At 41.6% G+C, this 25,146-nt stretch overlaps 1 protein-coding gene across 4 annotated transcripts in view; it reads left to right on the forward strand.

The window, feature by feature from the left end:
* ULK4 (unc-51 like kinase 4) overlaps positions 1-25,146 on the forward strand; it is a 492,418-nt gene that overhangs the window by 303,120 nt on the left and 164,152 nt on the right. The window lies entirely within an intron of this gene.

A 25,146-nucleotide genomic window follows, 5' to 3' on the forward strand; every position in this document is an offset into this window, starting at 1 on the left:
TTTAGAGCTACAGATCTTTTCTAAACACTGTTGTGTTCCTTGAATCATTTTGACATATTTTCTAATTTCCCTCATTCCCTCTTTAATCCATGGGTATTTTAGAAGTATATTGTTTAATTTCCATATATTTGGAAGTTTTCTAAATACATTATTATTACTGATTTCCAGTTTATTTCCAATTGTGTTGAAAGAACACTGTGTAAGATTTCAGCTTTTTGAAATTTTTGAAGATTATTATTTTGAACTGGCACGTGGTCTGTCTTGAAGATTTCATGTGTACTGTTAAGGAATGCATTTTCTGTGGTTGTTGGATACAGTAGTCTGTAAAAATCATTGACCTTAAGTTTAATTATGTTTTTTTCTTTTTCTTTTTTTCAAACTGGATAATTTCTGTAGATTGATCTTACTGCTTACTGATGTTTTTTGGTGCCATTTCTGGTTTGCTTTTATGAAAGAATAAATTTATTCTTTTTTGACTGTGCTATGTTTTTGTTGCTTCACGGACTTTTCTCTAGTTGCAGTGCACAGGCTTCTCATTGTAGTGGCTTCTCTTTTTTCAGAGCATGAACCGTAGAGCACGCAGGCTTTAGTCGTTGCAGCTCCCGGGCTCCGGAGCACAGGCTCAAGAATTGTGGTGCCTGACCTTAGTGGCCCTGAAGTATGTGGGATCTTCCCGGACCAGAGATGTTCTTGAACCCGTGTCTCCTGTTTTTGACAGGTGGATTTGTGACCTCTGAGCCACCAGGGAAGCACTCTAGTCTACTTTTGGTTTCATTTTCAATAATGTACTTATTAATTTTAGAATTTCCATTTTGTTTTTAGGTTTTATTTCTTGAAGAATTGTGATTCTTAATTCATTATGGTCATACTGTCTTTTATGTCTTTCAATGTATTTTCATTTGCTGCTTTCAAACCCTGTGTACTCTTGATTTTTCTCTTCTTGGTTATTGGTTACATTTCCATGATTTTTTGCATATATGATCATATATGCAAAAACAGCTACCATTGCCTGGTAGCTGTTCTGGAGGCTGTATCATGAATCTGAATTTTGTTGTCTTCCTTTAGAGAATGTTGACTTCTTTATTGGCTATCATTGTACTTACTGCTGGTTCTGCTTGATTGTTTCAAGGCTTGTTTTAAATGTTTGTTGCCAGAGGTTATCAGTAAGGTGTGGCTGCTCTGAGGTCTCAGTTGAATACTCCGTCTGTTTGACAAGGCCTGTCTTCTCTGAATTGTCAGAATTCGTATTCTCCCAGCTGCAGGCAATCTTCATACTCTCTATCAACCCCCAGCTTCCAAGGTGCCGTTGTCTATCACGTTTCCTGGAATCTCATCCTGTGAACATGTCAGTATTTGGCCAAAAACTTCAGGGTACCACAATGCAGATTTCTGAAGCTTCTTTTCTGGGCAGCTCTACCCTCTTCAGTAGTCTGCCAGGCAAGCTCTGGTGGCCTCAGCAAACCCTAGCTTTATTCTCCTGCTCTTCAGTGAAGTGAGTCTGCCATGCTCTCCTGGGGCCCTACCACCCTGCGCTTAGTTTGGAAAGTTTCTCTACGTTGAATGCCAGGGTGACTACAGAGCTCATTTCATGCATTTTCCCTCTCTTCAGGAACCAGAGTCCTGTACTACTGGTCTCACATCATTTTGTCTAGGCTTTACACTCTTAATGGTAGAAGGACTAATTTGATACCAGTTACAGCATCATGACTGGATGTCAGAGTCCTCTCTGTTTAAATTTAGGAGTTTACTTATTACAAGGACCTCTTCCTTTATTTAAGAGTCATTTGTGTTTCTGTTTGAAAAGTGTATCTGTTCATTGCCTTTGACCACTTTTCTTCTATGATTTTAGCATTTTCTTATTGGCTTGTCAGTGTTGTTTACAAATAAATGAAGACTACCCAGTGATGTGTGATGCAGGTATTTGCTACTTTGTTGTTTGACTTTTAATATTGTTTGTTAATGTTATATTTTACTTGGAAATAAGAGATTTTTATATTGTTTATAGGCTTCCAAGTTTTGTGTTACATTAAATACTTTCTCAACTCTAAACTTAAAAGTTCTGTTTTATTCTGTTATTTTTATGGATTTAGTTTCAGTTATTAAGTTATTGATTGACCTGGAATTTATTTGATTTTGAAAGTTCTCTTTTATTCTGTTACTTTCATGGATTTAGATTTGATTATTAAGTTATTGATTCACCTGGAATTTATTTGATTTTTAAATGGTGAGAGTAGGATTTATGCCTACTAGTAATGCCAGTACTATTAAGTGAATATTCCATCTTTTCTCCATTGATCTGAATTGATCTGAAAGGAAGTCATATTGAATTTCTGTGTATTTTTGTGTTGATTTCAGACCTCTTCATTTTTGCCTTTAGGTTTATTTACTCAAATGCCAATGCCAAACTTTTAATTTTTGTAGTATTGTTACGTATTTAAATGTTTGATTGGGATAATTCTTGCTTCTAGTTATTTTACCTTTTTTAAAAGGTTCCTTGCTATTTTTTTTTCTCCATGATAACTTTGTAATTAGCCTGTCTAGTTTCAAAAAACACATTGATTGCTTATTCTTATTGCACTTACTTTGAATTTATAGGTTGATTTAGGAAAAATCAACATTTTTATCATTTGAGCTTTCCTATCTAGAAACATGTTATGACTCAGTTTGTCCATCTGTCAGATTCTGTGTCCTTTGATAGTGTTTTATGAGTTTGTTCATGTAGACCTTGCAAAACCCTGGTTATATTTATTCCTAAGTATCTTCTTTTGTTGCTGTTATAAATAGAATTGTGTCTTCAATTCCATCTTCTAAGTGGCTACTAGTCTCTTACACTGAACGTTTTCCTTTTCTCAACAAATTCTAATCTGTTGATATTTGTAACCTTCACCTAAGCATTGTTTCTTTCCTACTTTTCTTACTGTCATTCACACAGATGTTTATTAAGTGCTGGTAGGTGCTGGCCACTGAAGTGGACTCTGGGTAAAGTGATGCAGAAGATGTAGTCCATACCCTCAAGTGCTAGTGATTTTATTGTCCTCTCATCTAAATTAATTTACATATTCATTTGTCTATGCAGTTTCTGAACAAGTAAGTATTTACTGAAAACCTGTATTTCTAATGCCCTGATAGACATTAAGCACAGAAAGCACCCTGTCCAATTCAACTATATCTATTCCAATATTTTTAAATGTACTTTTCATTCCATTGTAAGTTCTTTCTTTGAGGAATGTGCTGTCTAGTTGGGGAGAAGCACATTATGCAAATAGATAAGTAGTGCTACAAGATGATATTGGGGGGTGGTTGACATAAATGGAAGCCCCCAAAGGAGAAGGAAGTGTGAGTGCAGATGTGCATGCTGAGTGAAGTGGAGGCTTTAATAGATGAGGATGGACCACCTTGGCTTGAAAGAACAGTAGGAACAACGCTCAGAGGTAGGAGTGAAGGATGAGGGTGCCTCTGCAAAGTAATGGGTGGCCACAGAGGACTAGGTAAGAGGTGTGTAAAGTAGCACTGTGCTGAAAAATATGAAGTGTTCAAGAAAAAATTACTCTTAAATGCCTATAGTATATATACGATTATTCTATATTATTTATTAACTGGGTGTTCCATATAATATGCCACAGACATATTTCTATGTCAGTATATAGAATTCTACTTAATGGTTTTAAATCTCATTAGTCTCTTCCCTATGCAGGCTTTTAAAGAAGCCTCTTAACTACCAAAGTACTTAACTATTATTATTGTTACCTTGGCTAGATTATCCAATAGAATTTTTATTTTTTAAATTGAAGTATAGTTTGTATACAATTTTGTGTTAGTTTCAGGTATAGAGCAAAATAATTCAATTCTGTGTGTGTGTGTATATTGTGTATATACATATGTATTATTCTCTTTAAGATTCTTTTCCATTATAAGTTGTTACAAGATATTAAATATAGTTCCCTGTGCTATACAGTAGGTCCTTGTTGTTTCCCAACACAATTTTTAATGAAAATTGTGAGTGTAGGCATCCTCTTGTTCCTGACCCGAATCCACATATCTCTACTGTTGACTGGGCAGTGATCAGATCCTACCTGAACGTAGACTTCTGACTCACAACCTCTGCACCATGCAGTCCCAAATGCCGAACCACCACCTCCATATCCCAAATCAGTCAGGACTTAACTTCCCTAATTTTTACCCCTGCTTCCAACTCAGGACCAGCCATAGAAAGCCAAATATCCTCCCCCAACAATAACAAGGGACCTTGCCACCCCCAGCCTCTTCATTCCAACAACTTCCAATCAGTGCACTCGTGAAGCCTTCCTGTCTTTTCATTACAAAGGTTTCCCTGACAAAGAATTCATCTCAAAAATATATAAGCAGCTCCTACAGCTCAGTTCCAGAAAAATAAGAGACCCAATCAAAAAATGGGACAAAGAACTAAACAGACATTTCTCCAAAGAAGACATACAAATAGCTAACAAACACATGAAAAGATGCTCAACATCACCTATTATCAGAGAAATGCAAATTAAAACCATAGTGAGGTACCATCTCACTCCAGTCAGAATGGCTGCTATCAAAAAGTCTACAAACAATAAATGCTGGAGAGGGTGCAGAGAAATTGGAACCCTCTTACACTGTTGGTGGGAATGCAGACTAGTACAGCCACTATGGAGAACCATAGTGGAAAAAGCTGGAAATAGAACTGCCATATGACCTAGCAATCTCATTGTTAGATATCACATCTAGGAAACCAGAATTGAAAGAAACACGTGTACCCCAATGTTCATCGCAGCCCTGTTTATAATAGCCAGGACATGGAAGCAACCTAGATGGCCATCAGCAGATGAATGGATAAGAAAGCTGTGGTACATATACACAATGGAATATTACTCAGCCATTAAAAAGAATGCATTTGAATCAGTTCTAATGAGGTGGATGAAATTGGAGCCTATTATACAGTAGATCACAATAAACTGTGGAAAATTCTGAAAGAGATGGGAATACCAGACCACCTGACCTGCCTCTTGAGAAATCTGTATGCAGATCAGGAAGCAACAGTTAGAACTGGACATGGAACAACAGACTGGTTCCAAATAGGAAAAGGAGTACGTCAAGGCTGTATATTGTCACCCTGCTTATTTAACTTCTGTGCAGAGTACATAATGAGAAACGCTGGACTGGAAGAAACACAAGCTGGAATCAAGATTGCTGGGAGAAATATCAATCACCTCAGATATGCAGAGGACACCACCCTTATGGCAGAAAGTGAACAGGAACTAAAAAGCCTCTTGATGAAAGTGAAAGAGAAGAGTGAAAAAGTTGGCTTAAAGCTCAACATTCAGAAAACGAAGATCATGGCATCCGGTCCCATCAGTTCATGGGAAATAGATGGGGAAACAGTGGAAACAGTGTCAGACTTTATTTTGGGGGGGCTCCAAAATCACTGCAGATGGTGACTGCAGCCATGAAATTAAAAGACGCTTACTCCTTGGAAGAAAAGTGATGACCAACCTAGATAGCATATTCAAAAGCAGAGACATTACTTTGCCGACTAAGGTCCGTCTAGTCAAGGCTATGGTTTTTCCAGGGGTCATGTATGGATGTGAGAGTTGGACTGTGAAGAAGGCTGAGTGCCGAAGAATTGATGCTTTTGAAGTGTGGTGTTGGAGAAGACTCTTGAGAGTCCCTTGGACTGCAAGGAGATCCAACCAGTCCATTCTGAAGGAGATCAACCCTGGGATTTCTTTGGAAGGAATGATGCTAAAGCTGAAACTCCGGTACTTTGGCCACCTCATGTGAAAAGTTGACTCATTGGAAAAGACTCTGATGCTGGGAGGGATTGGGGTCAGGAGGAGAAGGGGACGACAGAGGATGAGATGGCTGGATGGCATCACTGACTCGATGGACATGAGTCTGGGTGAACTCCGGGAGTTGGTGATGGACAGGGAGGCCTGGTGTGCTGCGATTCATGGGGTTGCAAAGAGTTGGACATGACTGAGTAACTGAACTGATACAGAGCGATGTAAGTCAGAAAGAAAAACATTAATACAGTATATTAATGCATATATATGAAATTTAGAAAGATGGTAATGACAACCCTATATGCGAGACAGCAAAAGAGACACATGTAAAGAACAGACTGTTGGACTCTGTGGGAGAAGGCGAGGGTGGGATGATTTGAGAGAATAGCACTGAAACATGTATACTACCATATGTGAAATAGATGGCCAGTCCAGGTTCGATGCATGAGACAGGGTGCTCAGGGCTGGTGCACTGGGATGACCCTGAGAGATGAGATAGGGAGGGAGGTCGGAGGAAGGGTCAGGATGGGGAACACATGTACACCCGTGGCTGATTCCTATGAATGTATGGCAAAACCACCACAATATTATAAAGTAATTAGCCTCCAATTACAATTTTTAAAAAAGAAACTCATAAAGTAATAAAGCTTTCCCTCTCCCCTGCCTGTCTTTGCGTCTCTGCCAAATGCAAGTGATGGTTGCTGACTCCTTTGCTTCAGCAGCTTCTGAATAGCCTCTGCTTGTTCTCATTGGAGTGGTGTTTGTTTATTCCCACACACTGCTAAGTGCATCTTTTATTAATGGGTTTTCTAATGATTAGTCAGCTCTGAATTTCTAGAATGAGTCCTTCCTCATTTGATTTTATTGTAATGTCAGTTACTCAGCACATGTTTGTTGAGTGCCAAGTGTGAGCCAGGGACTATGTGAGGCTTAAGTGAGAGAGGAATAACCCAAATGGATGTTTTCCTACTCTTGGAGAATATATGGGCTAGTAGGGAAGACAGACTTCTCATTGGATAGGTACACACCTTGATTGTGGGGAGAAGGAGAAAAATGCTTCAGGAAACTGAAAAGGAGTGGGTGGGGAGGAAACCCAGAAGAGTGGAGTGTCCTGTAAACCAAGAAGAAGGCAGCTTTTTCAAAAGATGTGTCAAGAGCCATGAAGAGGTCAAGTGCAAGGGGGTAAAGAATTAGTAGTGTGTTCTGTTTCTAACCAGTCTTTCTCATATATTTTTTTCCTATGGTTATTTCTTCCAGCCTCATCTTTTACATTCATATTTGAGTCTTTACAAGTTCTCTTATATCTTGAATTGATTTCCAACAGCACTTCAGATTTTTGAGACATGTGATATATAAAAGCTGCATATCAGATTCTTCCCTAATGTTTATTTTCTCCACCAGAAAATGGAAAATGAAATGCATTCCCTACTGATTGTTGTCATTTACTTGGCAGCACTGGCCCTGAATGCGTACTGTTGCTCTGCATCTCCTGCACCGTCAGCTAGCATGGGCTGGCTCTGTGAGTGGCACCTGTTAATTAACTAATGCGGAAAGATGTCACTGATGTGGAAGACTGTCATGGGATAATAGACCTGCTATATACAAATGCTGAAATAACTTTCACAAAATAAGATTTTAATGAAGCAAATTGATTTTCAAGGCAGAGTGTCTTGGTGCCATGGCGATTTTCTCTCCCTTCTTTTTGTTTACTTATGCTTTAGCCCTTTCTGTTTCTCTGTGGGAGAGATTCAACTTGGTATGTAAAACCCTCCTCATTAACTTTCTTATCCTTATCTGTTCCTTTTGAAATAAATCTGGGTGGTTTTTTTTTTTTTTTTGCATTCGTTTTTTAGACTGAATAGTTGTATTTTCCTTTTTCCCTTTCCAGTCATTTCAGTTACAGAGTAGCATTCTTTCATAGTAGGTAGTAGTGCAGACCATGGAACAAGATGGCCTTGGCAGAGGCACCTAACCTTTCTCATCCTCAGCTTCATCATCTGTGAAATGGGGGCTGTTAAGGAGCTTTTTGGTTAGATAACGTTTAAAGCACTAAGAATAGTACCTGAGACATGATTAAGAGCCATATAGGTTTTTGCTGTTATTACTGTTTCTCTGGCTAGTTCTGATATCTAAATGTTAGTTCAGAGTTTTGATGTATTGATTTATTTATTTTACTAATAGTCACAGTTTGTTATCATGAGTCTTTATTGAAATGTATGAAAATAATTTTTCATGTAGAGTTTTAATAGGTTTAGAGAAAAACAGTATCCGTTTGCTACGTTTGTGACCAATGATTGCAAAGTATCAGCTAACAGAATCTTCAGATGTCACATAGTGCTCCCTTGTCATCACTTCCTAATAAGGAAATTAAGGCCCGGTGAGAAGGAGTGGGTTGAGCACAGTCACTCTGTTAAATTCTGGAGGGCTGAGACCGGGATGCACGTCTCCAGGCTTCCAGTCAGTTGTGCTTTTTCTGCTATTACTTGCATGATAAGAGTTTTGCTCTCTATTTTTGACTAACCACACATGAACCAATTCATGAGCTTTCCCCCACAGAACAATGTACGGAAAATAGAATATCTCTAACGTTCTCAAATGGGGTTCTCTGAGGTTTTGGTCTGTTGATGTGAGCTCAAAAGGGCATCTCATTGGTAGGCACAGTGGCTGAGGGCTTCTTGGTAAAGATGACAGACTAAGCCAAGGGAAAGGAACTTTTGTTCCCTCTGGGTATTGGTTTCTTGTTGCCATAGTAACAAAGCTGCAGATTTTATGTCCTACAACAAGACAAAAATGTATTCTCTTATAGTTCTGGAGGCCAGAAGTCTAAAGTCATCTCTTGGCAGGGCTTTCCTCCTTCGGGAGGCTTCTGTTTCCCTTCCTTGAAAACCCAAGCTGAAGAGCTGCCGGAAGCTGCTGCGTTCCTTGGCTGTGGCCGCTCCCTTGTATCACTCCAGCCTCTTCCTTCTGTCATCACGTATCCTACTACTAGCTACCATCTCCCTCCTGCCTCTTATGAAAACCGTTATGATTATGTTGGACCCACTTGGATAATCCAGGATAATCTCCCCATCCTGAGATCCTTAACGTAATCATGTCTACATAGTCGCTTTTGCCATTATAAGGTAACATTCACAGTTTGCGGGATTAGGGCGTGGGTATCTTTGGGGAGAGGGGGTACTATTTCTCCTTCCACATTCTCAGAATACCATCAAAATAAAAGTCAAATCTTTTAATTTATTAACCCCGGGGGAAATCAGATGTTGTCCAGAAAAGGAAAAATAATCATAGTTTTCTTTATGATTCAGTTAGGAATCATGTTTACAGTCAGCAGTGTAATCACAGAACATAGTTTGATTAAAAGAAAGAGATAGGGACTTCTCTGGTGGTCTAGTGGCTAAGACTTTGCACTCCCAGTGCAGGCGGCCTGGGTTCAATCCCTGGTCAGGGAACTAGATGCCACGTGCTGCAACTAAGAGATGCCACATGCTGATAAATAAATAATTTTTTATTAAAAAGTAAGAGATAATCATAGAGGGGGATGAGGGGAAGGAATTGTGTGCCCGTGAGGTGGGGGTGGGGAAAGACAGCTGCATTTATTTCATCACTGCATGGCAGGAAGTCATCAGATAATGTCTAAAATTAAAAAAAAATACAAGTGTGTTATTTAGTAAGACAGAGATTAAATAATAAAATCATCAAGTCAAAACAAAGCTAGTTGCCTCTGGGAAGAGAAGGATGACCTGGGAGTACAATGAGACTCTGATAAAAATAAATAAATACAAATTGAAAGAAAGGGAAGCAGGACAGTAATAATGCATGGAGTCAAGAAAAGATGTTTTTGAACATCAAAAACCAGAGATCAAATTGCCAACATTAATTAATTCATAGAAAAAGCAAGAGAGTTCCAGAAAAACATCTACTTCTGCTTTATTGACTATGCTAAAGCCTTTGACTGTGTGGATCAAAATAAACTGTGGAAAATTCTGAAAGAAATGGGAATACCAGACCACCTTACCTGCCTCCTGAGAAATCTATATGCAGGTCAAGAAGCAACAGTTAGAACTGGACATGAAACAATGGACTGGTTCCAAATTGGGAAAGGAGTATGTCAAGACTGTATATTGTCACCTTGTTTATTTAACTCATATGCAGAATACATCATGTGAAATGCTGGGCTGGGTGAAGCACAAACTGGAATCAAGATTCCCAAGAGAAATCTCAATAACCTCAGATATGCAGATGACACCACCCTTATGGCAGAAAGTGAAGAGGAAAAAGCCTCTTGATGAAGGCGAAAGAGGAGAGTGAAAACACTAGCTTAAAAGTCAACATTCAGAATCGAAGATCATGGCATCCGGTCCTGTCACTTCATGGCAAATAGATGGAGAAACAATGGAAACAGTGACAGATTTTATTTTCTGTCTCCAAAATAAGTGCAGGTGATGACTGCAGCCATGAAATTAAAAGATGCTTGCTTTTTGAAAGAAAAGCTTTGACAACCCTACAGAGCATATTAAAAAGCAGAGACATTACTTTGCAGACAAAAGTCCGTCCAGTCAAAGCTATGATTTTTCCAGTAGTCATGTATGGATGTGAGAGTTGGACTACAAAGAAAGCTGAGCACTGAAGAACTGATGCTTTTGGAGTGTGATGTTGGAGAAGACTCTTGAGAGTCCCTTGGACTGTAAGAAGATCCAACCAGTCCACCCTAAAGGAAATCAGTCCTGAATATTCATTGGAAAAACTGATGCTGAAGCTGAAACTCCAATACTTGACCACCTGATGCGAAGAACTGACTCACTGGAAAAGATCCTGATCCTGGGAAGGATTGAAGGCAGGAGGAGAAGGGGCCAACAGAGGATGAGATAGGTGAATGACATCACCGACTCGATGGACATGAATTTGAGCAAGCTCTGGGAGTTGGTGATGGACAGGGAAGCCTGGTGTGCTGCAGTCCACGGGGTCACAAAGAGTTGGACACAACTGAGCAACTGAACTGAGTAATGTGAAGGTTGACAATTGCAAGACTTCTAATGTATCCCATTAAAAGAAGACTTAAAAACAAAAAGTCTCAGTCACTGTGACGGTTAGGACTCTTAACAGAGTATCAGAAACAACTCAAATTAGCCACAGGAAGAGTGAGAGGTCTGCAGGTGCGAGGGTGAGTGATGGAACTTAAGGCAGAATCATTCCTGGGCCCCAGAAACAGCCGGAACCAGGGGCCCACAGGTGGCACCGGAAGCCATTCTCCTCCCAGTTTCTTTTTTCTGCCCATCGTTTTCCTTTCCTTTCTCGCTGTGGCCCTGCATCCTTGGTCTTTGAGATGACCCATCACCGCTGATGTTCTCCTGTTTCAGATGTTAAAGTGTGTTCTGCCGAGAGATCAAGCTCTCTCCTTCCTTGCCCTGCCTCTGGAACTCCAGGGGAAGAGCACAGCGCTGGGACGCAGTCACCTGGTGCAGAGTGCTCCGCAGCCAGGCGATGGCCACACTTCTCAGCTCCTCCTTCTCGGGATTGACTTTATTATGGAATTTTATTTTAAAAATGAGACACTGTCTGCATATTCTATTTAATAAAATAGGTTAGCACTTTGTATAATGTGGGGAGATGTCTCTTGTAGATTCTTCAGTGAAAAAAAAGCAAGCTACAGAATCTATTCCATGCATGTATGTATGTGTGTGTTTATGTATATTTCACATGCCTAGAAAGACTATAACAAGCTCTTAAGAAACGTGAGTTTTGAGGAAATGGAAAGTTTGGGAAGTTTTAATCGTCTATATCATACATTTTATATACAAATACATATAGTTGTATTATTTGAATATTTAAGAAAAACAAGAAAAATGTTAATTTGTCCATAATGAGTATATATTGCTTTTATAATAATGGCAGAAACCTGTGCCACTTTGGATTGCCTATAGGATAAAATCTAGGGTCTCCTGCCTTGGGAATCTGACTACAGCTTCTTTTTCACAGGCTCTATATTCTAGCTTCATATAATCACTTGACTACAGCATGTTCAAATCCCAACTGGAAGTCTTTCTTGGCTAAAACTAGTGAGGTCCTCCTCCTCCCTCCTGCCTGTCCAAACCCTCCTGTCTTCCCAAGGTCTCTTCCCGTCCCTCCTCCCCTGTAAATGCTTGCCCCATCCTTCCATTGGTCCTTGCTCTCTGACTGATAGCCACAAGCTGGCGTTTTATTCTGTCATGTGTTTCACATGTGGTTATCTTTTTTCCCCTGTTATAAAGTGATTTTATTAAATTGATTTGGACATACTGTAGATCAAATAATATTTTCCAAAGATAACAATTATCAACTTTAAATCTCGACATAAAATTAGTAGCTTCAAAACTGTCAGTCATATTTTCCAGAAACAGCATGATAAAATAATTCTACTCTGTAGAAATACAAAAGTCTAGGACTAGCTGAGGAGAAGGCAATGGCACCCCACTGCAGTACTCTTGCCTGGAAAATCCCATGGACAGAGGAGCCTGGTAGGCTGCAGTCCATGGGGCCGCTAAGGGTCGGACATGACTGAGCGACTTCACTTTCACTTTTCACTTTCATGCATTGGAAAAGGAAATGGCAGCCCGCTCCAGTGTTCTTGACTGGAGAATCCCAGGGACGGGGGAGCCTGGTGGGCTGCCGTCTATGGGGCCGCACAGAGTCGGACACGACTGAAGTGACTTAGCAGCAGCAGCAGGACTAGCTGAAAACTCTGAAATCACATGTGGATGTCTTTTTAATGGGCCTTGAAGGGAAGGAGCTTTGAGTTTTTTCCCCTCATTGTCTGGCACAATGAAATTTACGTCACAGGTGCCCCAAGTATTGCAAATGACCCAGGGTTTGAGTGACTGATGCATGTCACTATGGCAGGGGAAGGAGTCTTCTGGGCCCTCAAGAGCACATCTCTGGCTTAGGGTCCTGCTCATAAAAGCCCCTCCATAATTCTGCAAATGCTGTGTTGTTATTGGAGCTGAATTAGACAAAGCTCTCAGGCTTTGCAGGAGGACCTTAGAACTCCCCACTGCCTCCCTGCTCCTCCATCCCACTCTCTTGCAGTGCTTTCCTGGGTCTTGCACCTGAACGATCCATTGTTCTTTTCCCATTAATTTCCTGATAAAACTTGGAAACTTTCTGCCCCTCTGAGTTAATAGGAGTTAGTATTAGTCATAAATGACATTGTATCATATGTTTCAGGTATGAAATTAGCATCTACTTCTGTATATTCTCACATTCCGAAATTGTTCCAGGTGTACTTGGCTTAAATTAATCCTAAACTCTTTTAGCTATCTCTGAGTAATCAAAATTCTTCATGTGTCTTCAGTGCATAAATCCTTTGAGTGTGTTAAACTTCTCCTTTCATTGGTTATTATAATTGAGTTCGTTCTGCCCAAAACTTTTACCTTTCAAGTATGCAACTAGACCCTCATTTTTGGCCACACAGAAAAATAGGTTTACCTGTTGCTGAAATTCAGGGTCTCTGTTTAAATCAGAAAAGCACATTGTAGCCCGTGAGACAGGTGGCCAGAATAAGTCAGAAATTTGGAACAGTTCAGTGCAGTCTTGTTTATCTGTGGAACTAAGTGATTCTGTTGCTAATCACAGGAGGATCCAGGGATCACTGTGGATTTAGGGGAACTGAGTGAGTTTTGTTTTTAAGATAGACTCTGTCATATATAGAGTTTTCATAGGAAAGTAGTTGGGAATGAATGCCCTGAATACAGAGTCCCGTCAGGTTTTCAGAAGAAAAATTGTCACTTAAACATTAGTGTCCATCATGTTTGAAGGTCCCAGCCTGTGAGGTACTTTGCGTTTCAAGTTCAGTGAGGTAGTAATTTCAGAGCACAGGGTTATGAATTGGCTAGTCGTCCTCACGAAACAAGATGTATTCAGTGTCCCTCTCCTGACTGGGGAAAGCCAGACTCTCAGGGGCCCTCAGTGTTTGGGTGTGAGGTGAGGGCTTAAAGTGAGAGTGGACTCCAAAGGAGAAAGTGAACCAAAGCTCCAGGACAGAGGAGTCAGAATTGAGAGGGCCAACACAGGAGGAGGATGAAGGCCGGGTCCAGGCGTTGGACTGGCCTTGGGCACAGTTTGGACCCCCAGGGCCTCTTAGGAAGCCCCTCTGCCAGCCTGTGTAGGCACGTTGGACAAAGGTTGACGGACAGGAATAACAGAGGAAAAGGCCAACTCTGAGATGGCTCAGCCATTCTTAACCTCAGAAAAGTTTGGACATATTTTCCTCTGGGGCTATTTCTGTGTGTGGGTGGCAGCTCCTTCACTTTGGCCTAGAACCTGCCGTTCACAGACATCTCTGTTTATCCTTCATTGTGTTCAGAATGACATCACCAGTTTCACCCTCAACGTTTAAGAGACGACTTTTAATTCAGCCGACGTGGTGTGACTCTGGTGGCTTTGGTGGTTAAGCATTGGTCAACTTGGGAAAAACGAAACCATTTCCCCACATTGGATTGCCCAGATGTTCTTAGACTCCTCTTCCAGATTGTCTGTTCAGGTTGACTCTGATGGACCCTAGTGGAAATGACCACATGTTTGTTTGATGTAAACGTGGGATTATCTGCAAGGAAGCCTCTGTCTGGGGAGGTTACCCTTGGATTTAGAGTGTTGTTTTCAAATCATTAATGATAGAAAGGAAAAGTACTTTCAAAAGTTTGGAATTTCAAAGTGTACTCTCACATTTGTTCTCTGCTCCAACAGATTTGGAGAAAGTAATAGTATAATAAGGACAAAATGACCTTGGCTGGAGTGACCAAAGTTGGAAGCAGCTCATGCATGTTAATATTTCTGGAACATTAAATACTTGGAAATAACTTATGGGGATGGCTCCTTTAGAGATTTGCTTATAACTCAGTTCAGTTGCTCAGTCGTGTCCAACTCTGCAGCCCATGGACTGCAGCATGCCAGGCTTTCCTGTCCATCACCAGCTCCCAGAGTTTGCTCAAACTCATATCTATCGAGTTGGTGATGCCATCCATCCATCTCATCCTCTGTCATCCCCTTCTCCTCCCACCTTCAATCTTTCCCAGCATCAGGGTCTTTTGCAGTGAGTCAGTTCTTCCAATCAAGTGGCCAAAGTATTGGAGTTTCAGCTTCAGCATCAGTCCTTCCAATGAATATTCAGGACTGATTTCCATTAGGATTGACTGGTTGGATCTCCTTGCAGTCCAAGGGACTCTCGAGTCTTCTCCAACACCACAGTTTAAAAACATCAATTCTTCAGCACTCAGCTTTCTTTATAGTCCAGCTCTCACATCCATACATGACTACTAGAAAAACCGTAGCTTTGACTAGATGGACCTTTGTTGGCAAAGTAATGTCTCTGCTTTTTAATATGCTGTCTAGGTTGGCCATAGCTTTTCTTCCAAGAAGCAATTGTCTTTTAATTTCATGGCTTCAGTCACCATCTGCAGTGATTTTGGAGCCGAGGAAAATAAAGTCTCTCACTGTTTCCATTGTTTCCCCATCTATTTGCCAGGAAGCAACAGTTAGAACTGGACATGGAACAAACAGACTGGTTCCAAATAGGAAAAGGAGTACGTCAAGGCTGTATATTGTCACCCTGCTTATTTAACTTCTATGCAGAGTACATCATGAGAAACGCTGGACTGGAAGAAACACAAGCTGGAATCAAGATTGCGGGAGAAATATCAATAACCTCAGATATACAGATGACACCACCCTTATGACAGAAAATGAAGAGGAACTAAAAAGCCTCTTGATGAAAGTGAAAGAGGAGAGTGAAAAAGTTGGCTTAAATCTCAACATTCAGAAAACGAAGATCATGGCATCTGGTCCCATCACTTCATGGGAAATAGATGGGGAAACAGTGGAAACAGTGTCAGACTTTATTTTTGGGGGGGCTCCAAAATCACTGCAGATGGTGACTGCAGCCATGAAATTAAAAGACGCTTACTCCTTGGAAGAAAAGTTATGACCAACCTAGATAGCATATTCAAAAGCAGAGACATTACTTTGCCAACAAAGGTCCATCTAGTCAAGGCTATGGTTTTTCCAGGGGTCATGTATGGATGTGAGAGTTGGACTGTGAAGAAAGTTGAGTGCTGAAGAATTGATGCTTTTGAAGTGTGGTGTTGGAGAAGACTCTTGAGAGTCCCGTGGACTGCAAAGAGATCCAACCAGTCCATTCTGAAGGAGATCAACCCTGGGATTTCTTTGGAAGGAATGATGCTAAAGCTGAAACTGCAGTACTTTGGCCACCTCATGCGAAAAGTTGACTCATTGGAAAAGACTCTGATGCTGGGAGGGATTGGGGGCAGGAGGAGAAAGGGACGACCAAGGATGAGATGGCTGGATGGCATCACTGACTCGATGGACGTGAGTCTGAGTGAACTCCAGGAGTTGGTGATGGACAGGGAGGCCTGGCGTGCTGTGATTCATGGGGTTGCAGAGAGTCAGACACGACTGAACAACTGAACTGAATTGAACTGATGGGACCCGATGCCTTAATGCAGAATAATTCTTGGATTATTTTTTTTGAAGAGTTGGTTATGATCCACGTGAAATAGTTCTTGCATTTTTTAGCTTAAGTTTTATTTCTTTCAGAGATGTTGGGATGGAATATTAAGATGTCATTTGGCCAGAGGAATGGGAAATGACAGAACGCTATCCTAAGTGTCTTTGTACAGGATCTCTAAGGGAGGTGATAGGCAGGCAAGGCACAGAAACCTTGCTCTTAGCCCCACCTCCTATACTAGGTCCAGCTGGGGCTCGAGAAACAGAGCTGACTGCAAGAAACAGAGTTGTCTGCGAGAAACAGAGTTGACTGTGGCTTTCCCTGTATATTTGCCTCTGTGTTGAAATTTCACGTGGATCTTAACCCCTTCGTTCAGGAGTACCTTCTCTTCCTTGCATGGGGATGGAAGCCGTCTAGCCTGAGGGGGATGATAGGGGATACAGCAGGGGCTGTGCATTTGCCCCAGGAGGTCTGAAGCAGAGCTGACCTAAGCCAGAGGTGGTGGTCATTCTTGTTTAGTCGCTAGGTCATGTCCAGGTCTTTGCAACCCCATGGACTGCAGCATGCCTGGCTTCCCTGTCCATCTGTCTGCCAGAGTTTACTCAGACTCATGTCCATTGAGTCAATGATGCCATCCAACCTTCTCATCCTCTGCTGCCTCTTTCTCCTCTTGCCTTGTCTTTCCCAGCATCAGGGTCTTTTCCAATGAGTCAGTTCTTTGCATCAGTTGGCCAGAGTACTGAAGCTTCAGCTTCAGCATCAGTCCCTCCAATGAATTTTCAGGATTGATTTCTTTTAGGATTGATTGGTTTGATCTTGCAGTTCAAGGAACTCTCAAGAGTCTTCACCAGCACCACAATTGGAAAGCATCAATTCATTGGTGCTCAGCCTTCTTTATGGTCCAACTCTCACATCCTTATATAACTACTGGAAAAATCATAGCTTTGACTATATGGACCTTTGTCAGCAAAGTGATGTCTCTCCTTTTTAATATGCTGTCTAGGTTTGTCATAAGTGTAACTCTGTCTGGGGCCTGAGTGAAAAGGAGAGGAAACCCTCTCCCAAGACAACAACAAAAGGCATGGCTAGGCCACTCCCAGGGGCTCAGGCCTGTCCTCGGCCTTCTTGGGGCAGAGGGAGGTAGACAAGAGTCAAACCCGTGTGCCTGCTGATGGTGGTTCCCACCTCACTCTGGAGAACACAACTCTGGCAGTGTCCTGGGACTTCGTTGCATCTCTTTGGAGGTAGGGGTCTTTCTCTTGACTGGGGAGAAGGAAAGTGGAGACACAGGGAATGTCCGCTTCCTTTCCTTCCCTTGACCACCTCCTTAGATATAGTCCTTCACTTTAGGAAAATGTGTCCTGTGTGAGGTTGTTCACAGCACTCTGCCTGTACTAACAGTCTTATCCTTGGGTCCTGTGGGTCAGGTGAGGGGACTCAGGGGCTCCCTCCTTGGCCCCCGCAGTGGCTGGGCAACTGGTGTGGTCAGCTTTATGCAAATGCCAGTCTACACTCCCCTTCCTTCCAAGAAACTCTATTTCCTAACTCCTTCTATGGGGAAATTCTGGATAGCATGGAAGCAAAATGTCAAAACCTATGTGGTATGTGGGGAGATGTAACACGGAAGCATTGGCAACTTGCAGTCTGACTTCAGGGCATAGGACACTATGGACTTTACCAGCGAGTCATCAGGGACCTGGAAGTGAGCCAATCGGTGAACTTTTCTCAGGCTTCAACCTGTGTCATCTCTACACCCTTGACACTATTTTTTCTGATTAATTCTACTCATTCATTGATACCTGTGCCATTATGTTATCATGGTTCTTTTTCTCTTAGTTGGCACCTTTGCCTCCATTTCTCCTATAAATCCCTTCCCTGTCTAGGGTCTACTCGCCCTTGGGAACTTTCCCACCCTCCCCAGTCATCTTCCACCTCTCTTTATCCAGTCTGACTGCTACCCGGTTTCTATGCTTTCATTTCCAACTACGTTTGGACTCTCGCATCTGGACGAAACTCAGTATATCTTGAAAACTAACCTATTGTTCCTAGAAAACTCGCTTGCTCACTTTTTTCCAGTGAGAGTCTGGTTTTTCTCTTTCCAGGGCTTTTTGGCGGCACCTCACTGTTGTCACAAAGTCACAAATCACACTTGTTAAGTCACATTTCCTCCTCCTCCTTGTTTCCCACCACACCAGCACTTGGTCATGGCCAAATTGCAAAGGCCTCCTCTGTGACTTTCTGGTCTCAGTTCCCCACTGGCTGCTCCCAGAGGCTCCATGGTATTTATAAAAGTCTGTGGACCTCAAGGGTTATAACATATTCAGGTCCAGATCACTTGATGATTTCTGTTTACTTGGTGACCTTGAGCTGGTTACTTAAATGCTGTGAGGTTTTGTTTTTCCTTATACAAAGTGGAGACAACAGCATCTGGATAATAAGCTCTCCTGGAGCTGTTAGAGAATTCAGATGAAATATGACATGTAAAAAGCCCGATAGAGGTCCATTGCCAGGCAGAAAGCCCATGCTCAGTTAAACACTGCTCTCATCCTGGTGGAGGCCACACCCCCTGCTTCCCTTGACTTCCTCCACCCTGCCCAGTCTATCCCAATCAATTTTATTTTTAGCTGTTTTAACCAAGAGCCTGTTACACAGAGTGAAGCAAGTCAAAAAGAGAAAAACAGATATTGTGTATCAATGCACATATACGTGTGCTTTGCCGCTCAGTCGTGTCTGACTCTTTGCAACCTAGTGGTCTGTAGCCTGTCCGGCTCCCCTGTCCATGGGGATTCTCCAGGCAAGAGTACTGGAGTGGGGTGCCAGGCCCTTCTCCAGGGGATCTTCCCAATCCAGGGATCACACCCAGGTCTCCCGCATTGCAGGCGGATTCCTTACAATCAGAGCCACCAGGGAGGGAAGCCCATGCACATATATGGATCTAGAAATGTGGTATTGATGAACCTTTTGTGGGGTAGGAATAGAAACACAGATGTGAGAATGGACTTGTGGACATAGCAGGGGAAAGAGAAGAGGCTGAACTAAGAGAGTAGATTGATGTATGCACACACCACCATGTGTAAAGGAGACAGCTAGGGGGAGCTGCTGTAGAGCACCAGCAGCTCAGGCCAGTGCTCTGTGATGGCCCAGAGGGGTGGGATGTGCGTGGGGAGAGGGAGGCTCAAGACAGAAGGGATACATGTATACTTAAAGCTGACTCACATTGTTGCGCAGCAGAAACCAATACAGGCAATTATCCTCCAATTCAAAATAGATTTTAAAAACGTTCAGGGAATTCCCTAGTGGCGCAGACGGTAACGCGTCTGTCTACATTGCAGGAGACCAGGATTCAATCCCTGGGTTGGGAAGATCCCCTGGAGAAGGAAATGGCAATCCACTCCAGGACTATAGCCTGGAAAATCCCATGGACAGAGGAGCCTGGTAGGCTACAGTCCACGGGGTCATAAAGAGTCGGACACGACTAAGCGACTTCATTATGCTATATGATTTATATACAGTGAAACAAACACCTTATATTTATACCTTATATATTATCTATATCATATATATGCATTTCTGAGAAACGCATACATTTCTGTAACCAACACGTCATTAAAGTACAGAACATTTCTGTCACCTTAGAAAGTTCTGTCCTGCCCCTCCCTCAGAAGCAACTACTATTCTCTTTTCAATCAATATAGATGAGTTTTTTTTGAAACATATTCTTACAACTGAATTTATACACCTCATTTTTTCTGGTGTCTGTCTCTTGGCCCCATTTGTTTTTTGAGATTCAGCCATGTTGTGGGATTCAATGGCTCATTCCTTTGTATTGCTGAGGAGTTCTCCGTTGTATGAATGGATCTCTGTTTGTTTATCTGTTCTCCTGTTGGTGGACAGCTGGGCTATTTCCAATGTGGGGCTATTTTGACTACAGGTCTAATAAGTCTTTTTTGTGAATATATGTTTTCATTTTACTTGGATAAACCCCTAAGAGTAGAATTGCTAGATAATATGGTAAAAAAAAAAAAAAAATTTTTTTTTTTTTTAAACTGTCAACTGTTTCCCATTAGCCATGCCTGTGAGTTCTGGTCATTCTGCATTCGCACCACCATTTGGTGTTGTTGGGGTTTTTTTTTTTTTTTTAAATTCTGATTATTTCTGTGTGGTGGTATCTCACTGTGACTTTCATTTTCATTCTCCAGATGACTAACGGTGTTGAACACTTTTCATGTGCTTTTTGATGTTATCTTTTGTAAACTAAGTGTTCAAAGATATTACCCATTTTAAAAATTGGATATTTCAGTTTGTTATTGTTGAGTTTAGGAATTGTTTGTATGTTCTGAATATAAGTTCTTAGATGTGTAATTTATAAATTTTTCTCTTAGTCTTTGGCCTGTCTTTTTCTTAACTCTAGTGGTAAAAAAACCCCCCTCCCAATTCAGAAGACAGAAAATGCAGGTTTCATCCCTGAGTTGGGAAGATCCCCTGGAGGAGGGCATGGCAACCCACTCCAGTAGTCTTGTGTAGAGGATCTTATGGACAGAGGAGCCTGGTGGGCTAAGGTCCATAGCATTGCCAAGAGTTGGACACAACTGAAGCGACTTAGCATGCATTTCTTAATAGTGTCTCTTAACTTGCACAAGTTTTAATTTTTGACGCAGTGTAATTTATCCACTTTCCAATGATGAAGGGACTTTTTGAGCCCTGAAAACTCTTGCCTACCTCTTAGTTCTGAAGATCTTCTCTTACATTTTCTTCTGAAACTTTTATAATTTTAGCTTTTATGTTTAGATTTGAGGTTTGCCTGAGATTAATTTTTGAATATTATGTGAGATAGTGGTCAAGCACCTTTTTTTCCTCTCAAACAGATAATCAGTTTTTCTATTCTCATTCATTGAAAATAATTTCATTTTTCTAAAGAATTCCCTTGTTGAAAATCATTTAACCTCATAGATGAGAGTCTATTTCTGGAATCTGAAAGTGGAAATATCTGCATGAACTCATTAATTTTTTCTCTGTCTAAAAGTTGTATACTTATCGCTGTCTACTTAATCAGTGGCCCAGTAGCAATGAGTGTTTCTCATGCTCAGACCATGGTCTCTGAATATCTTTCTCATTAAAAGAAACCAGGTTTCCTTGGAGAAGCAGCTAATGCCTAGTCTTAGGCAGTATTTCATAAGGTGAACTTGGGACATAGTATCTTAGCAGAAGGTAGGACACTTTAAAAGGGCTCTCAGTGACCAAAGATGGAAAAAGTTTACCATAAAAGAATAATGATTGAAATCAATTAATATTCATAAGATATGTTATTTAAAAATCTATTACATTCACAAATATGCTCCATAGTGAACTGATTAGTGGCTTCAGTAATCTCTAGCCACTTGGCTCACATTTGGGACCTCCAAACACTCCAAAATCACTTCTGGAAACAGGCAGATGATAACAAAGAAACATTTATCAAGCATCTACCTTGCCCTTCCTGTACAAACCACATTTTATGATATCCAAATCAGTTGACAAAGTTCTTTACAGAAGAAAACCAGCTCAAAAAATACAGAAGGACTGATAGAATTTGAAAATTCTGTATTGCCATGTCTAATGAAATAATGCGACTGGACAGTGGACATTAGTAGATAAGGTTTGATGGGGAAGTTTATACTGGATAGGTTGGGCTAACAATCCCTGAGCCCATAGGTCAATTTTAATATCATTAAGGGTGGAATTCCAGTTGAGCTATTTCAAATCCTGAAAGATGATGCTGTCAAAGTGCTGTACTCAATATGCCAGCAAATTTGGAAAACTCAGCAGTGGCCACAGGACTGGAAAAGGTCAGTTTTCATTCCAATCCCAAAGAAAGGCAATGCCAAAGAATGCTCAAACTACTGCACAATTGCAGTCATCTCACACGCTAGTAAAGTAATGCTCAAAATTCTCCAAGCCAGGCTTCAGCAATACATGAACCGTGAACTCCCTGATGTTCAAGCTGGTTTTAGAAAAGGCAGAGGAACCAGAGATCAAATTGCCAACATCTGCTGGATCATCAAAAAAGCAAGAGAGTTCCAGAAACACATCTATTTCTGCTTTATTGACTATGCCAAAGCCTTTGACTGTGTGGATCACAATAAACTGTGGAAAATTCTGAAAGAGATGGGAATACCAGACCACCTGACCTGCCTCTTGAGAAACCTATATGCAGGTCAGGAAGCAACAGTTAGAACTGGACATGGAACAACAGACTGGTTCCAAATAGGAAAAGGAGTATGTCAAGGCTGTATACAGTCACCCTGCTTATTTAACTTATATGCAGAGTACATCATGAGAAATGCTGGGCTGGAAGAAACATAAGCTGGGATCAAGGTTGCCGGGAGAAATATCAATAACCTCAGATATGCAGATGACACTGCCCTTATGGCAGAAAGTGAAGAGGAACTAAAAAGCCTCTTGATGAAAGTGAAAGAGGAGAGCGAAAAAGTTGGCTTAAAGCTCAACATTCAGAAAACAAAGATCATGGCATCTGGTCCGATCACTTCATGGGAAATAGATGGGGAAACAGTGGAAACAATGTCAGACTTTATTTTTTGGGGCTCCAAAATCACTGCAGATGGTGACTGCAGCCATGAAATTAAAAGACGCTTACTCCTTGGAAGAAAAGTTATGACCAACCTAGATAGCATATTCAGAAGCAGAGACATTACTCTGCCAACAAAGGTCCGTCTAGTCAAGACTATGGTTTTTCCAGTAGTCATGTATGGATGTGAGAGTTGGACTGTGAAGAAAGCTGAGTGTTGAAGAATTGATGCTTTTGAAGTGTGGTGTTGGAGAAGACTCTTGAGAGTCCCTTGGACTGCAAAGAGATCCAACCAGTCCATTCTAGAGGAGATCAGTCCTGGGATTTCTTTGGAAGGAATGATGCTGAAGCTGAAACTCCAGTACTTTGGCCACGTCATGCGAAGGGTTGACTCATTGGAAAAGACTCTGATGCTGGGAGGGATTGGGGGCAGGAGGAGAAGGGGACGACCGAGGATGAGATGGCTGGATGGCATCACTGACTCGATGGACATGAGTCTGAGTGAACTCCGGGAGTTGGTGATGGACAGGGAGGCCTGGCATGCTGCAATTGGTGGGGTCGCAAAGAGTCGGACACGACTGAGCGACTGAACTGAACTGAAGGGTAGGACAGACAGACAGTGTATCCCTCCAGCTAGAATGCTACAGGGAATACAGAATGCCCAGTTCCAAGTATTATTGCCAAAATAATCAAAACGGAAGTAAGTCTAGTCTCTGGGTGTAATTACCAGTTTACAGGAAATGCACGGTTACGGGAGCAGCACTACAAGAACATCTGTAGGGAAATATCCTCATTTCTCCAACAAATAAATGGCATGAAAAAGGTGGGGAAAGGACTGTTAGAGGTTGAAGGAGACTTAAGACAATGAATGGCAAACTGTTGATAATTATTGCAGAAGGTGATAAGGATTCATTTTGCTAAAATTTCTCATGGCTTTCCTTGTTTTCATAATAGTTTAAACAAGAAAAATGTGTGTTTTCATCTTCAGTGAGAGTTCTGTGAAGAGCACTGACTGAGAGAGGCCTCTTACATCATATCAATGGGCTTTGCTGGCATTATCACGGTTGTGAAGAAATATTCAGGTCATACTTCATTTCTAATCTCATATGAGCACCTTCCATGACAAGAGGTGACTTCTGTGTCTGTAGTCAGAGCTTGGTGTCTGTTGCCACCTTTTTTCCTTCACACAACAAGCTGGGGAGTCCAGCCCAGTAGGGATTTGATTGGATTCATGGTTTGCGCTCCTTCCTTGAAGACGGAATGAAACTCAGGAAGAGCACAGCTGTTTATCACCTGTTTAGTCTGAGTCAAGCAGCACGCTGATGGGTATCCAGCGGTCAGTGCCTCCTTCCGACGGGCTGTGTCCTTCTCTGCTGTTCACATCACTGGGTCCCCTGCTCCTCTGATCATCAGCACGCTGCGTCACAAAGTGATCGTGAACTCCACAAAGGAAGACATCTTCTCCTGCAGCATGTGTTTACGGAATACTACTCTCTGAGTACTCCCATTAACAAACAATGGTGTGATGGTTTCTGGTGAACAGTGAAGGGACTCAGCCATACTTATCCATGTATCCATTCTCCCCCGAAACCCTGCTCCCATCCAGGCTGCCACATAACACTGAGCCGAGCTCCCTGTGGTACACTGTAGGTCCTCCTTGGTTATCCATTTTAAATATAGGAGCATGTACATGTCCATCCCAAACTCCCAAACTATCCCTTCCCCACAGTCTTTCTCCCTACCCCACCCCAGCAACCTCTTTTTAAAGCCCTTCTACTCTCCCTGCAGCTCACAAACGCCAAGAGCTGATTCATAGCCTGCCCTTGAGCGATGCCTTGTAACTTACAGGAGAATGCCTGCCAGTGTGATGCACATATCTTAACAATTACTCTTCTTTACCACGTGTCCTTGATGACTTGTACTATCAAACCTTGTCTTTCAATAGAGAAATTTTGCTATTAATTCATTAGCAGATTCCTTTCCCTTCAAATATATTTATTTTTAACTTGTGACTGTGCCAGTTTTCACCACAAGGAGTACAACCTTGATTGATGCCCTGTAATTTTGGTTTCTCTCTGCCTTTAGTGACAGAATTAATTGCTTTGTAGTCTAATTACTTTGCACTTGTCTAGGAAAACCAGATTGGTTTACTGGAAATGACAGTGTGCAATGTTTGGGAAAGATAGCAGAGCTTGGATGGCTGTGCTTGGCAGAGCTTCCATCCAGTTGATCATCTGAAAAGTAGGGACAAATGGATTGCAGGTCCAATAAATAAATGGATTGCAGGTCCAGCTTAC

This window comes from Oryx dammah, unplaced genomic scaffold (genome assembly GCF_014754425.2).
Source record: "Oryx dammah isolate SB20612 unplaced genomic scaffold, SCBI_Odam_1.1 HiC_scaffold_9, whole genome shotgun sequence".
NCBI classification, from domain to species: Eukaryota; Metazoa; Chordata; class Mammalia; order Artiodactyla; family Bovidae; genus Oryx; species Oryx dammah.